The sequence below is a fragment of the Columba livia genome, chromosome 6 (genome assembly GCF_036013475.1).
Source record: "Columba livia isolate bColLiv1 breed racing homer chromosome 6, bColLiv1.pat.W.v2, whole genome shotgun sequence".
Taxonomy (NCBI): domain Eukaryota; kingdom Metazoa; phylum Chordata; class Aves; order Columbiformes; family Columbidae; genus Columba; species Columba livia.
Window position 1 is genome coordinate 37,285,424 of NC_088607.1, and position 13,161 is coordinate 37,298,584.

The 13,161-nt window shown below is 46.4% G+C and overlaps 1 long non-coding RNA gene across 1 annotated transcript; it reads right to left on the reverse strand.

Annotated features, from left to right (window-relative positions):
- Positions 1–5,352: 5,352 nt before the first annotated feature.
- Positions 5,353–9,291, reverse strand: LOC135579822 (uncharacterized). Its single transcript, XR_010473589.1, has 2 exons — positions 8,554–9,291; positions 5,353–8,085 (listed from the first exon to the last, which is right to left on the reverse strand). It is a non-coding gene; the product is annotated as an uncharacterized LOC135579822 (long non-coding RNA).
- Between the last annotated feature and the right edge of the window lie 3,870 nt (positions 9,292–13,161).

Below are 13,161 nucleotides of genomic sequence, written 5' to 3' on the forward strand. Positions count from 1 at the left end.
CTCCTATTTCCCGCAAAAGCCCAGTGGAAGGATGAATTTTTTCTGTTGAAAATGGCTTTTCAAGGGCAGGCATCTGTGTTTGAGTTTTCCCAGTAAATCTGAGTCCAGGCAGCAGCGATTCAGTCCATACCATGGGCAGCATCCTCACCTCATACCATGGGCAGCATCTTTACCCCAGGTGGAGCAGGACCTGAGCAGGACAGGACGTTCCTTGTCCTGGGTATGGGGAACAGGCACCATTTGGGGGTGGATGTCCCCCACAGCCAGATCCTGGCAGTGCTTGGGGACAACAGCAGCTTGTCCCCACACCGGTGTCCGTTGTTACCTTTCCCACTCGGCCGTTAATGGGATAACGCTGGCCAAGCTCTTTGAAGATGAAGAAGAAAGACTCTGCAAACACGGGCAGATAAACAGAGTGCTTCATCTTCTGAGTGGCACTGGGAGAAGAGTGTTTCCAATTATTTTTCCCAGTATCTCCACGTACTGGAGAAGACACAGGTCACAGCTGAGCTCTCCTTCCCCCCGCCAGCCCAAAACATAAGGTTTGATTTGTCCCCGCGGGATGCTGCCACAGAGCACACACTGATGCATTGCCTGAGCTGCTGGTTAATTCAACAGCCATTAACCTAAGTAAAACTATAACCCGCTGAGTAAACATTTCCCTATTGTTTCTAGAGATTACCGTGCTGGGAAGTCATTAATAACCTGGAAGTACAGTCAATTTATCTTTGTTTATTAGCTGCTTTTGTCAGACACGAGGATCGTCCTCCTGCTATTGAAGTATCACACTATGACATTAGCCCCGGCTACAGCCCCTGTAAAGTCAACAATCTGATCTGGTCATTAATCTCACACTTCAAAAGGGGAGGCAGGAGATTGAGGAGGAAGATCTCACATCTGCTCGTCCACTTGCCAATTGCCCGACTGCTAAACCTTGCCAGGATCCCCAAATTTTCACTTGCCAAAGACGCAGCAGATATGACACAGGACCTGTACCCCAAGGAACAGGAGCTGGACATGTTCCACATACCCCCTGTAGCACCTCATTTAGGTGACCGAACCCCATCCTTAGTCTCTGCATAGGTACTTCCATGGACACACCCAGCTCATTTTTGAGTTAAAGCCAACGCACCTTGCTCCAAATCCCAGTTTGGTGCAACGAGCCTTGGTGGGCCCAGAGCCCACCACTGTGTCTGTGGCTTCAGAGGAAGCCATGGCTCACCACAGACATCCCAGGAGCTGGGAAGGTTCATCACCACCAAGGTTAGATGATAAGCATCGCCCCTTCCAACTTAGCATAGAGCCATTTCTTCATCCATTACCCACCCTTTGGAACAAAACAGAGTTAGAAAACCCACCGGACTTGTTGTAGGAACAGTTTGGCTTGTTGGGTATGGGTCAATGTAATGCTTTAATCCCCTTATTATTCTGGAAGGAATGACTTAAAACACTGTTAAAATAATATGTTCTTTGCTAATAGTATGTTTTTTCATATGTTTTTACTACTGTTAATACTGCCACATGTCCTGGACATGAGTTACTGTAATGAGTGGAGTGGGAGAAACCAGCGTGTGAAGTATCCTCTGTGGTTAAAGCAGTGGCACGTTCAACCCATCACAGCCAAACCAAACCCAGCCTCTTTTTTTCTGGGCAGTATTTGCTCAATGTGCTACAAGCATTTGATTTCTAAACCATTTCTTGCCCACCCAGGGAAGTGTCTCATAGCACAAATAATGGATGATAAAGCTTTGCTCTCCGGATACAGAAACCACCCTTTTTTTGCTCTGGGAAAGTCACTTGCAGTTCTTTCATAGGTAGAAGGAGTTATTTAATAGCATAAAAGTGAAATTTCATTTAAAATTATCACTTCATTAAACTTCATTAAAACTTTGGGAAACTTCATTAAAGCCTTCGTTTCACCAGGATATTATTTTTTCTTATTTACCTTTGTGAGTAAAAAGGAAGATGCCAAGAGTCTTCTTTGAAAGCGTGAGAGTATGTTCTAAAGGAACACTTATTTTAAACATTTTTTTTTCATTTTCAAGAGAGGATTTTTGTTATTTTATGCTACCCAAGCCTCTGGGAGCTGTGACATGGGGCTGGGTGGGGAGGGCTCCCCTCCTCCCTCTCCTCTGGCTTGCCCAGATGGCTGGATGCTCTCCTGATGTTGGAGATTAGGTCCAAACCCCTCCAGGCAAGGAGGAACATCAATGTGCATCTCCCACGTCCTAAACGGATGCTTCAATCACTGAGATGTTGCATCAGGAAAGGGAGGAGGGTCCCTTTGGGAAGAAAGGGACTTTTCTTGTTTATTGAAAAAAACCTATTAGGGCAAAACCCCAGCAGCAGTTTCAAGACCTGTAGAGTGATGAACCCTGCCTGAAAAGAGATAAGGAATACTCTGAGCCTTAACTCCACTTGTCTTTTCATCATTTTCTGCTAGCTGGCATATGTGAAGCTTCATCTGCTCCTCTCCAGGTGCCCCTAATTCGGATCTGGCCACCTCCTGAGCCGGCTGGTTGAAGCTGATCCAGCTCCTCTAACACCTCCATCATGATATTTTTTCTTTCTGTTGTTTTAAAAACCCTGATGCTTTTTAAATGATGCACACCTCCATATAAAACATGTTACATGCTATGGATGACTTAAAGCAATCACTAAAAGCTGCAATATGGCTCATGCAAGTACTCTTTCATCCATGCATGATGTATATGAGACAGTATTTATCCACAGCTATTGCTCATGGTGCTCCACAGCATGTCAAAGGAGACATTAAAATACTCTTCTGCTGCAAAATATCTCATCTTCTTCGGTAAGATGTTCTGCGTGTGAGTGCTGCATTTTTCAGACCTGGCCATGGAGGGCACTTTTTTCACAACGTGTTCTGGGCTGGACATTTTCAGAAAAGACCAAGCAATATCTCTTCCATCATGTTAAGTAATACAGTTTAGTCTCAAGTATCCTTTAAAATGATGATTGCACACAAGGCAATATATTTGTAATCATAAGCCTTGGGAGGATTTTACTGCTTTTATGCTAAACTGCTGTGGGCAATGAAAAAGAAATTAAATTGCTATAAGTCACGTTCATCCAGTAAGAGACAATGTTTCCTTTCCTAGCCCTCTCCCAGATTATTTCTTTGGGGAAATGACCACAGACAGACAGACAGACCTTCACGGGAGTGTAGTTTAACCATTTGCTCTGTAATGTGGTCCAGCAGAGAGGCCTCGGTGCCTAAACCCTGCCAGTGGGTAACGGCCCAAAGAAAGAAAGGAAAGCGAAATCTTTGATCTCCGTGAGGTGCTAATTTGTAAGATTTGGGGGTTGTTAGGGCCTTAGGAAGCAAGGGCCAGCACATACACCAGGAGGCTTATCAGGCAGGGAATTAATGACGCATTACTATCTCCACACTCAGGCATTTACCCCAGCGTTTGAAGACAAGCTGATGTGTCAACGAAGGCATTAGAGCAGACACCTTGAGCCTATCAGGTTTATCTGGCCGCTGCTGACAGGAACAGTAGGTGACACCGAGCCAGGGAGGAAACTTCAAAGTTTTGTGGGCTGAAGTCTTGCACCGAAGACAAACAACCTTTGGTGGTGGGGCCGGGACAAACAGCCGGGCCGGGCGGGCAGCTGGGAGATGAAAGGCTTGTCCCCTCGGCGCGTTGGCGGCCGCGCCACCCGAGCTGGCCTTCCTTTGTTGGGGGGGTCCTGTTTTAATGGAAACTTTCATCTCAGCCCTCCTGAAAGCAACGGTGTTTTAAAAGGAGGATGGAGAGGATTTGAAGCGGACGAAGGCCAGAGAAGTCACCTGCTGCTTGGGCAAACACAACACCCAAGTGGAGGGATGGGCCCTTGGTGTTGATAAAACACAGCAGATATTTCCAAAGGATTGGATGCTCTATGCTGTGAGGGAAGAAGGGTAGGAAAATAAAAATATTAGAAGTAGAAGCAATTTGTCCAACACTTCTTTGTTTTCTGAAATCTAAGTTTTTCCAATACATGCGATTGCCTCTCCTGCAGTCCTCACCCCTCCAACCCCTGCTTACAACCAACACCACTAAACCTTGCAATAAGCATGAAAACACCATTGAATGTAAAAGCTTTATGATAGTTTTCAAAATTTGCATTTTTAAGCAAATGAGATGTTCGCTTAAAAAGTAGTGAGGTGGTATTTTCATGGTGAGGTAGAATGCTGCTCCTTAAGGCTAGGATTGATGTTTGAGCCTGTGAGTTTAACACTTTATGTCTACCTGATGTGATTTTAACTAATAGGTATTTAAATGACAAAAAATATATAGAAGTCCTTTAAAAATAAGCGTAAACCTTATTTCACGTTTATCTGTATTGTACGTTATTGAGGACAAATACGTAAGGACCGAGTCGCATTTGGTTGCACGTTTTAGATCTCTGAACAATATCAGTCTGAATAAATCCCTTGACAACATCCCCAGACACGGGCCTACTTTTTAGGAAGTCACCATTAAAAACCTGACATCTAAGTGTATTTGCTCACGAAAATACAGAGCTGTGCCGTTAACCAGTGGGGTTGCAACCCTGAAGATTTCTGCAGCTAAAATCCAAGCTTTTTCTCTTCAGTAGCAGCCATTTTATTAATGGCCCACACCATTCGATTGCAACATGCTGGGAGTGGGAGAAGCAACATGATGAATGTCACACTTTCCAAAGGTGTCAGATAAGGTGCTGGGAAGGCTGCAGAGCTGGTGGTGGGTGCTGGTGGCTCCTGAAGCCACCTCAATACCAATTTGAGTTGGAAGGAGCACCTCTGCCCTCTTCTGGGACAGCCACAGCCTCACCTGACCTCCACAAGGACTGAAAATCCCCTGGATATACAGTGTCACTCATGATGGATGACAGCAGCCTTGAAGATGCGTCCATTAGAGCTTGCCGTCCGGCACCAAATCCATGCATTTAAATCTCAGCTGGGCTCTGGGACTCGGAGTCTTCATCGGTGGACTCGGGGGGAATGCAGAGAAGGGGCATGCTGCAATTTGGAGGTCCCTCTGAAGCAAGCGCATCCCTCCCTTTGGCAGACACAAAACTCATCCACGCTTCAGCATACATCTCGATCTCGCTCGCTTGTGGTCCGTGCTTGCTTCAGTTTTTCTTTTTTTTTGGCTGCCTTTAATTTGTGGCCATTCAGTAACCGCTAGTTGCAGGCCTGCTGGGCTCAGCCCCTTTTACAGAAGCTGTTCTCTGCAACCACAACCATTTTAGAAAAATCAGGATGTGATGGAATATTTACTCTTTGATTGTTTAACAACATCTGAGAATTTGAGCAATTCCCGTAAGACCCCGAGGAATGTGGAGCCAGAGGAGGAAAAGCCGTGCCAGAACCAACTCCTTTTTATTTCTTTGGATTGTGGAAACCAGAGCCAAAGAAAAGCCGGGATAATGAAGTGTATGGTGGTTTTAATTAGCTGCGAGCCGACACATTTCTGGAATGTGGGGACTGATTGTATTTGTTTAATGATGAACAAATATGGAACAGCGTGGGTGGGTGCATAAGATAATACATAACACTATCGTGCACAGGGAATATACAGAATGTCGCTGCAATATCCCAGCGGATGGAGCAACACTGCTATGCTCTTCCCAAGGGAAATCTTGTTGCGGAGGATTTGGGGTAAGTTCTTCAGACTTGTTTCAACCAAGGAAGGAAGCTTTTGGAAGACAGCGTTGCTCATTGCTGTGCACTTGCAGAAGAGGCACGCACAGGGCTGGATGTCACGTCTGGGGCATTAAGCAAGTGGTTTGCCTGGTGAGATGCTGCAAAAAGCTCTGGGGATTCCATGTGGTGGTGACACTCTCTGTTTTGTCCCTTTTCCTACCATTCCTGCGTGCAGCTGGCAGTGCATCTATTCCAGGAGTGTTGGCATGGGACAACCAGCCCACCTGGTCAAAAGCCGTCAGGCAAAAAAATTGGTCCAGGAACAACCCCCCTCCATATCCCGAACACTCCTTGCAGGTCAGTACAAGGCTTTTGGTACAAAAGACCAAAAGTCATGAAAATTTGATCCCAAAATTAGCATGAGCAGGATGGAGTCACTGGACTAAGCCAACAGTCCAACTTTTGCTGTCATGACAGAGGAGGGCAAAACCCTAAGGAACCAAGCTAAGATGTAAAGGATGGGAAAAACTCCCGGTCTCTGCAGACAGCGGGAGACATCTGGGATTAATACAGCGCATATTTACATATATATATGGTGTAATAAACAATAATCAAATCTTCTTTGGACCATACTGGGGATATCACAGGCCACACACACCAAGGGACAAGCTTTAATGTCGACCAGCCGACGCTCTCTCGTATCACGCGCAGGTTGGGAACAGGTGACGTTCTGTGCCCTCAGAGCCACTGCATAAGACCACCATGAAGATTTCATAATCGCTCTGTTTAATGATGCTTTACAGCTGTGATTGTGCTGTATTGTTGGTAGGTTATGTTGGTAACGGTAGCTGCTTTCTGTATGATCACCCTCCATTTAACAGGCAGCTCAGTCAAGAGGCGAATATACCTGAGACCAAATCCTGCACCCAGGGATTTCAGCAGGAGCAGCGATGGGCACGTTGCAGGTTATGCTGTCCTATCTGCCCCATTGCTCTTGCCTCAATAGACCTGCCTGAATCAGCTGGAAACCCATCAGACGCAGCAGTAGGGAGGTGTGATTTTGCATGCCTTGCTCGTGAGCCGCCTCTGAAATACTCCTGACACAATAATGACAACTCTAAAGCGCACAGCCATGAGAGCGAGCAATGAAAGCCCGTTGGAAAACCTGTTAACGTTGAAACCGAAATGCAAAAGCACTTTGGACTGTAATAAAGTCTTTCAGACACAAAGACACATCAGATTTAAGGCAGGTTTCTAAAGCTTGGCTACTGATGCTATACAGTTTGCATAATGAAGATTAGACCTACAATCTTGACCTTCCTCTTCACACCCCAGCCTGTTTTATCCTGAAATGTGTGGCAAAGCCCATTTCCAGCAGCACATTGCTGCTCGTGTGAACAGGAACGGTACAGGCTCCCTGCTAGTGCTCGCTGCTGTCATGGACACAGACAATCATAGGCTGGAACACAAGACAGGCCCTGTACACTGCAAACCACCACCATGCCTCAGCTTTGTCATGAGGTAACCCCAGAAATTTCAGTCGTCGCAGCTTGAGGACGTCAGAGCAGCCTGAAGGTGCAATAACTGGCTTAGCACCTTCAGCATCATTTCCCTCTCTGGCCATATTGCTGTTAAATTATATAAAGAAACTCCCAGCTTGCAGTCCCTGCCGTGGTGAGCTGGTCCTTTATTATCCTTTTCCTTTCTGGCACAGCAGCCAAGTACAAGACAGAGTCGAGTCCAGTGTTATCGGCCTCTCTGGAAACTTGAGCATCTGGCGTTGCATCTTGTGGCATCCTTTCAAAAGAGCAGCCAGGCAGCTGCCAAGCACATGTGTGAAGGGAAAGCACTGCCTATTAGTTAAAGCAAGGCTATAATAAGAGCGTTCACTCTCTGCAGTGCCATCGTCGCTGGGGGCGGCTTCCTGGACCCTCCGAGCTCTCTGCAGTTTTGGTGCGATATAAAGCAGCTCCCACATCAATGGTGAACATCAGGTTGAGTACAGGGGGGATCATTTTATTCCCTTTGCAAAGCAATGGTTTAGAAAGTCAATGAAAAGTGGAGATGCTCACATTTGTGGATGGTGCTCCTGAAGTGTTCAAGCATCAGATGTTGGATTGTAAGCCCAGAGGTCTCCGTTTTTGCACAGAACAGCCAGAAGGGTATGGCAGAGCTTTGGTCTTCGTAAAAACCAGTTCCTTGGGGGCATGTGAGATGCATTAATGTCTGGGGTAAATGGTTATTTGGAGGGTGTGGGCAATACCTGGAACGGTGAGTCCACATAGGACAGCGGTGGGCAGGACTGTCCCTGTTCCTCTCCTTAGGCCCAGCACTAAATGTTGGTAGATGCCCTCAAAACGTCAGGACTGAGTGGTCATGGCAGAGGTGTGACCTGAGCTTCCAAGGAAATTCTTTTACAACTTCTAATGTCGTCGGGCTGCAAGCTGAGAGATCTGGAAAAGAAAAGCCCATTCGCTAGGTGGCCGTGACAACTTTATTTTCTCCCCCCCTGCATTTTCTCTTACGGCTTGGGCTTTTGCCACAAGAACTTTGATCCCAGAGAGAGGTTGAAAAACCATTCCTGGGGTTGAAACTACAACCCTGCATAAAAATTATCTCTTCCTAACGCTGCCGTGGGGGGCAGATTTACAGATTTAGGGCAGGAGGAGGAGATCATCCCTGTTCCCCAAAACAGTCCAGGGCACCAGAGGTCTGTGACATCCCCCACCCATCATTTCTTAGAGGGTGACTCTCCATATTGCAAACACAGAGCTGTTGTGTTCAGGAGAAGGTTAAATAACACAGCTGTGGAAGCTAAGTTAGCTACCAAAGAGATTTCGGACCAAAACAATCTGAACGTGCAGCAAGATTTTAGACGTACAAGGGCAGAATTCACCTGTAATAATCCCAGGTTTGATTACCTAGTTGGCAAGCCTAAATTTAGGTCTTGTCTCTGTAAAGTGCTGGTGCGGGAAGGCTGATGTAAGGCAAGGATGCTTCAGGGAGAGGCTGAGATGTATCCGTCACCTGGAGGAGTTTATATCCGACTTTCAGCTCGGCAGAAGGGCAGGATGGCCCGTCTTTCTCTGGGGTGATGGAGAAAGCGTTGCCTTTGGCGCTCTATCCTGCAAAGAGTTGGATGGGGGTAAAACCATGTGTTTTCAGGGGGCAGCGGTGCGATTCTCACAATACAGGGTTACACGTGCGCTTCAGGATGTGGGGTTTGCATTGCCAATAATAGTAATTAAAAAAAAAAAAGGAAGAGAGAAAGACTGAAGTCTGCTCTCACTTTCACTGACTTAATTTTAACGGTACTAATTGTAGCGACAGCAGCCTGGCTTTGCACAGCAGGGCAGGCTCCTGCCTCTCACAGATTATTCCCCCAAACCCAGTATCATACCGATGGGCAGACAGCATACGGTCCCTCCTGTCCTTTCAGCTTTCTTTGTTAGGGGGAATGAAAAAAAAGCTACCAGTTTGCAAATGCTTAGCACCCTGACCCAGCAGAGTTTAGGATAAGTGCTAGAACTAATGTAAACAGAGAATTACACTATTACAGCTGCATGTGGTGTTATAATTACACAAGAATGCAGCTCAGCCGCTGGTGCATCATATGCGCCACACTGTCGCCAAATTTGCAGATGTTCAGTCTTACTTTTATTAAGCATGACAATGCCCAGCAGGATCTATTTTCTCTGATTATCCTCAAATGGAGAAGAATATTAAAAGGCAGGATAATTAAAAATATATGCCTAAACAAAGGATGTGTCTACAATTCTTTTTCCTAGCGCTTTGAAATAGTTCAAATTTCTCGGCTGGCTCATGTATACAGGGAACCAAAAGGATGTCTTAAATTCAGACATATGTCTTCATTCTGTTTAATGTGCCAGAACAAAAACATAGCTCGAGACCACCATGAATTGATTTTTAAGTGACGACTCCTCGTTCCACTCTGCCAGACTCCAGGGCAGATTTTGCAGCTAGGATATAATAGTTTCCTACAACAACAACAACAAAAAAGAGCCTATCTGTTGAATTTTATGGTGGGGATGTTGCATGGGGAGTGTGACCTCAGTTCAGGTATTAATTCTGTATTATTAAGAGTTGGGGTTTAAAACAGGCGCTCAGAGGAGCACATGTGCAGGGATGCTGAGCAGAAAGTCCTTGCGAGCAGAACTTCCTTAAGTAATCTCTGACACTCATGGCAAGCCCTGAAATAAGCATCATCCTCTGAGATTTTTTTCAGAGGATTTGAGCAAAGCAAACAACCTGATGTGGGGGAGAGCCAGCCAGTCAGTCTGACTTGTGTGAATCTGCCCCAAGAACCAGCCACCCCAAATCAAAATCAAAACCAAATAATTCAACTTCTGCTCTACCTACGTGCCTTCCCCAATGTCTTGCCAACTGAAGGAAGCGGCAGCTCCTCATCAACTTGGATATTTGGGGCAAGAAGGGACAAAAAGCTGCCAGAATGAAGGAGGAAAAAACTCAAATCCTTGAGCCCATCAAAAAACTAAAACCAACTTGAAAATGGGTCTCGGTGCCTAAAGCAGAACTTGAGGAGCATTATTTAAATGCTTAAACCCCAGACTCTGACCTTGAAAATCCCCAGCCTCCTGACTTATCAAAGGGACCTAAATGCCGCAGGCACCTCAGGTGAGATCCCAAATCCCTGCAGACACCCTGGGCATGGGCTCAGGGTCTGTATTTCATCCAGAGACTCTTTGGTGTCCAACACGTCCAGAGCCCTTGGGGTGGGAGCCCGGCTGCTCCTCTCCCCCAGACAGCCCAATTCAGCAACAGCCGCTGTGCTTTCAGCTCTTGTCTGCAGAATAGATTTGATGCTGTGATAGAGCAGTTTCCCATGGGGGCAAAATTTAGGCTTGTGGCCCTCGGAGCCTCAAAAACTAGTTTTGCCTTTTGGAACAGCCCAGCGGCACCGTCCCCAGAGGATAGCAGTACTTGTCACCATATTTTGTTACTGTGAGTTAATCTGGACCAGTGCAGCACCACCCCACGTTAAACGGGGTTGCCCCATCCTGCAGCAAGCCCCGGATTAATCTAAATTTGTGTTTTCTAATGTTTTCAACAGAGTTCCACAAGAACCCCAGCAGTGGTGCTCCATTTCATAACTTTACGTTGGCTGGGGATGGCCTAAATCCTGCACACTCTTTGGGTCACGGATGTCCGGGACCAGCTTTACAAGTGCCGTCTACTATTCATTTTCTCATTTTTTCCCATGTAGAAATAGCCATTTTTCAGCATTAATAAATGCTTTAGGGGCAGACTGTACACTGTGCAACTAGGGGACCCAGTAAGAGCATCAGGGGGCCTGTGGAGCTGTGAGATGGCCAGGAAATCGTGATCTCCAGCAGCTGGAACGGTTCTTGCCTCTCCCATGGCAAAGCTGTGTAGGATGCTGAGGGCTCCCCCCAACCAGAGGAACAAAGGAAGCGAGGAGAGCAACAGCGAGCAAAAAATAGGTTATGCCAGGAGGAAGTCTGTATTAAGCAGCCAGATTTCCTCTACATAAATCTCGCTGTGAAATGACTCATTAAAACACAAGCTCTTTCCCCTCGCTTCCAAACACATCTCTCACTCAAAGAGGGACCATAATGAGCTTCTCCAAAATGTTCTCAGGTCCTTCTGGACATAGCTGTTGGGGTCTGGGGAAAGATCCCTGTTGTGGCCCATGCCCGGTAGGCTCAACCTGCTGGTCAGATGTGGGTCCACACTCTCCATACACAAGAAGTCCTTGACCTTCTGGGACACCACTGTCAAAGGCAGGACCCATCCCCTGAAGGACCAGCTGAACACATAGCACTGTTTGAAAAGCCCTGGTCAAAGCCATAAGACATATATATGGATCTCCTATACTTTTTTTAGACCATATCTGTTTGTACACACTCAATATATGAGATCAAGGAGAGAGAGGAAAAAAAAAATCATAAACCAAACCAAATACAGCCCTGCATGCTTTGTTTTCTCCCACAATCGTTAAGTGCTAAACCAACATCTGGATGCTCTATAAATGTGTTATTTAAGGAGAGAGAGTTCCCCAGAAGTGTTTATTTGCACTGTCTTCGTCCCTGTGGCAGAGCGGCTTTTTGACGTGAGGCTCATCGGCAGCTCATTGCATTGAAGTGACTCTTTTGTAGTCTCGGTGTCTGTACAATTGCCAGAGCCAGAAGATTACCACATTAAAAATATACGTCAGTCTCCTTAAGGAGGGGTGTCTCGCAACATCCGGAGGGGAGCTCGCCGGTGGAAGCCTTGATTTGAAGGCAGGATTCACTCCCTCAGACGGGGAGGGAATTTGTGGGATCGCTAGCACAGTTATCCCTCTCCCTTTTCATTCAGCGACCGGTACGGGTTTGCTTGGTGAGGGATGCTTGAGGCATCTTTTGCTCCATTGTTTGCTCTGGTTGCTGCACTGTGTCCCTTCTCCTGCAAGGTGATGGGGGGCTGAAATGCTGCAGGTTTCTGCTTCAGGCCATTTATCACCTTGCAAAAGTGACCCCAGTGGCATTTTTGCTCCAGGGAGAGATGGAGAGGTGGGTGTCATTGTGCTTCAACACATCCATGACACCAAGGGGTGGCTGTGAGGTGAGGAGGTGGTAGGGTATGGCCCCACAGGAGGGATGCAGGCAGGTTTTAGCTGCTTATGTCCAGCACAAATATCTGGAAATACCTGTGGAGCAGCTCTGGTTGGTGCCTTGTACTTGTCAGACCCCAGCATGAACATCCTTTCCCATAGTAGCTTAGAACAGTCTTGAAGGACCTCCAAGCCCAAGGCTGAGCGATGGGCTCCAGCTGAGACACGACATCAATTGTAGCCAAATGGCACAAAGACGACCCCCTCCTTCCACATCTCCTCCACTTCACCATTTTATAGAGGAGGAGAAGAGCAACAATGTGCTCCACAATCCTGGGAAATGGTTTTGGGGTGCACAAAGTGCCGTGAGCGTGGCTGGAGTTTAAAGATCAAGCAAAGCAATAATTCTCCCGGATGTCATATAAAACAAATCAACAAGCTAAAGAAAATAGTGTAAATGTGTTGCACTTCTCCTGGTGCAGTGGAGCAATGTTGGACTTCAAGTGACAGCAGAAGAGACTGCTGGGAAAAAAGGAAACAAGTTGCGTGGAAGAAACCAAACCAAATCGCACAGTTCCAGCTTGAAATCTCCATGCAACTTGAAATAGATGGTTTTATTTTCAAATGCAGAGTTTTGAACTAATTGAAAATACATCAGCTTCATTAAACTGAAGCTGGGTGGCAGGGGAAAATACGACATGCTGGATGGAAACACCACTGTTAAGCATGGCTGTTCATAGGAGATGAGATGCTGCCATTCTTCGTCGGTGATATTCTGTTGAAAACCTTGCAAGGGAATGAAGTGAAGCAATAAGCAAACTGCAAACCTTCATAAAAGAGTTTTACGATAAGCTCAAGTGTCCCATTTCCCTCAAGATGTTGCCAGGTTTCAGTTCATGTGTCCTCGCTGTGTGCCAGGATGGAGTGAGAACCA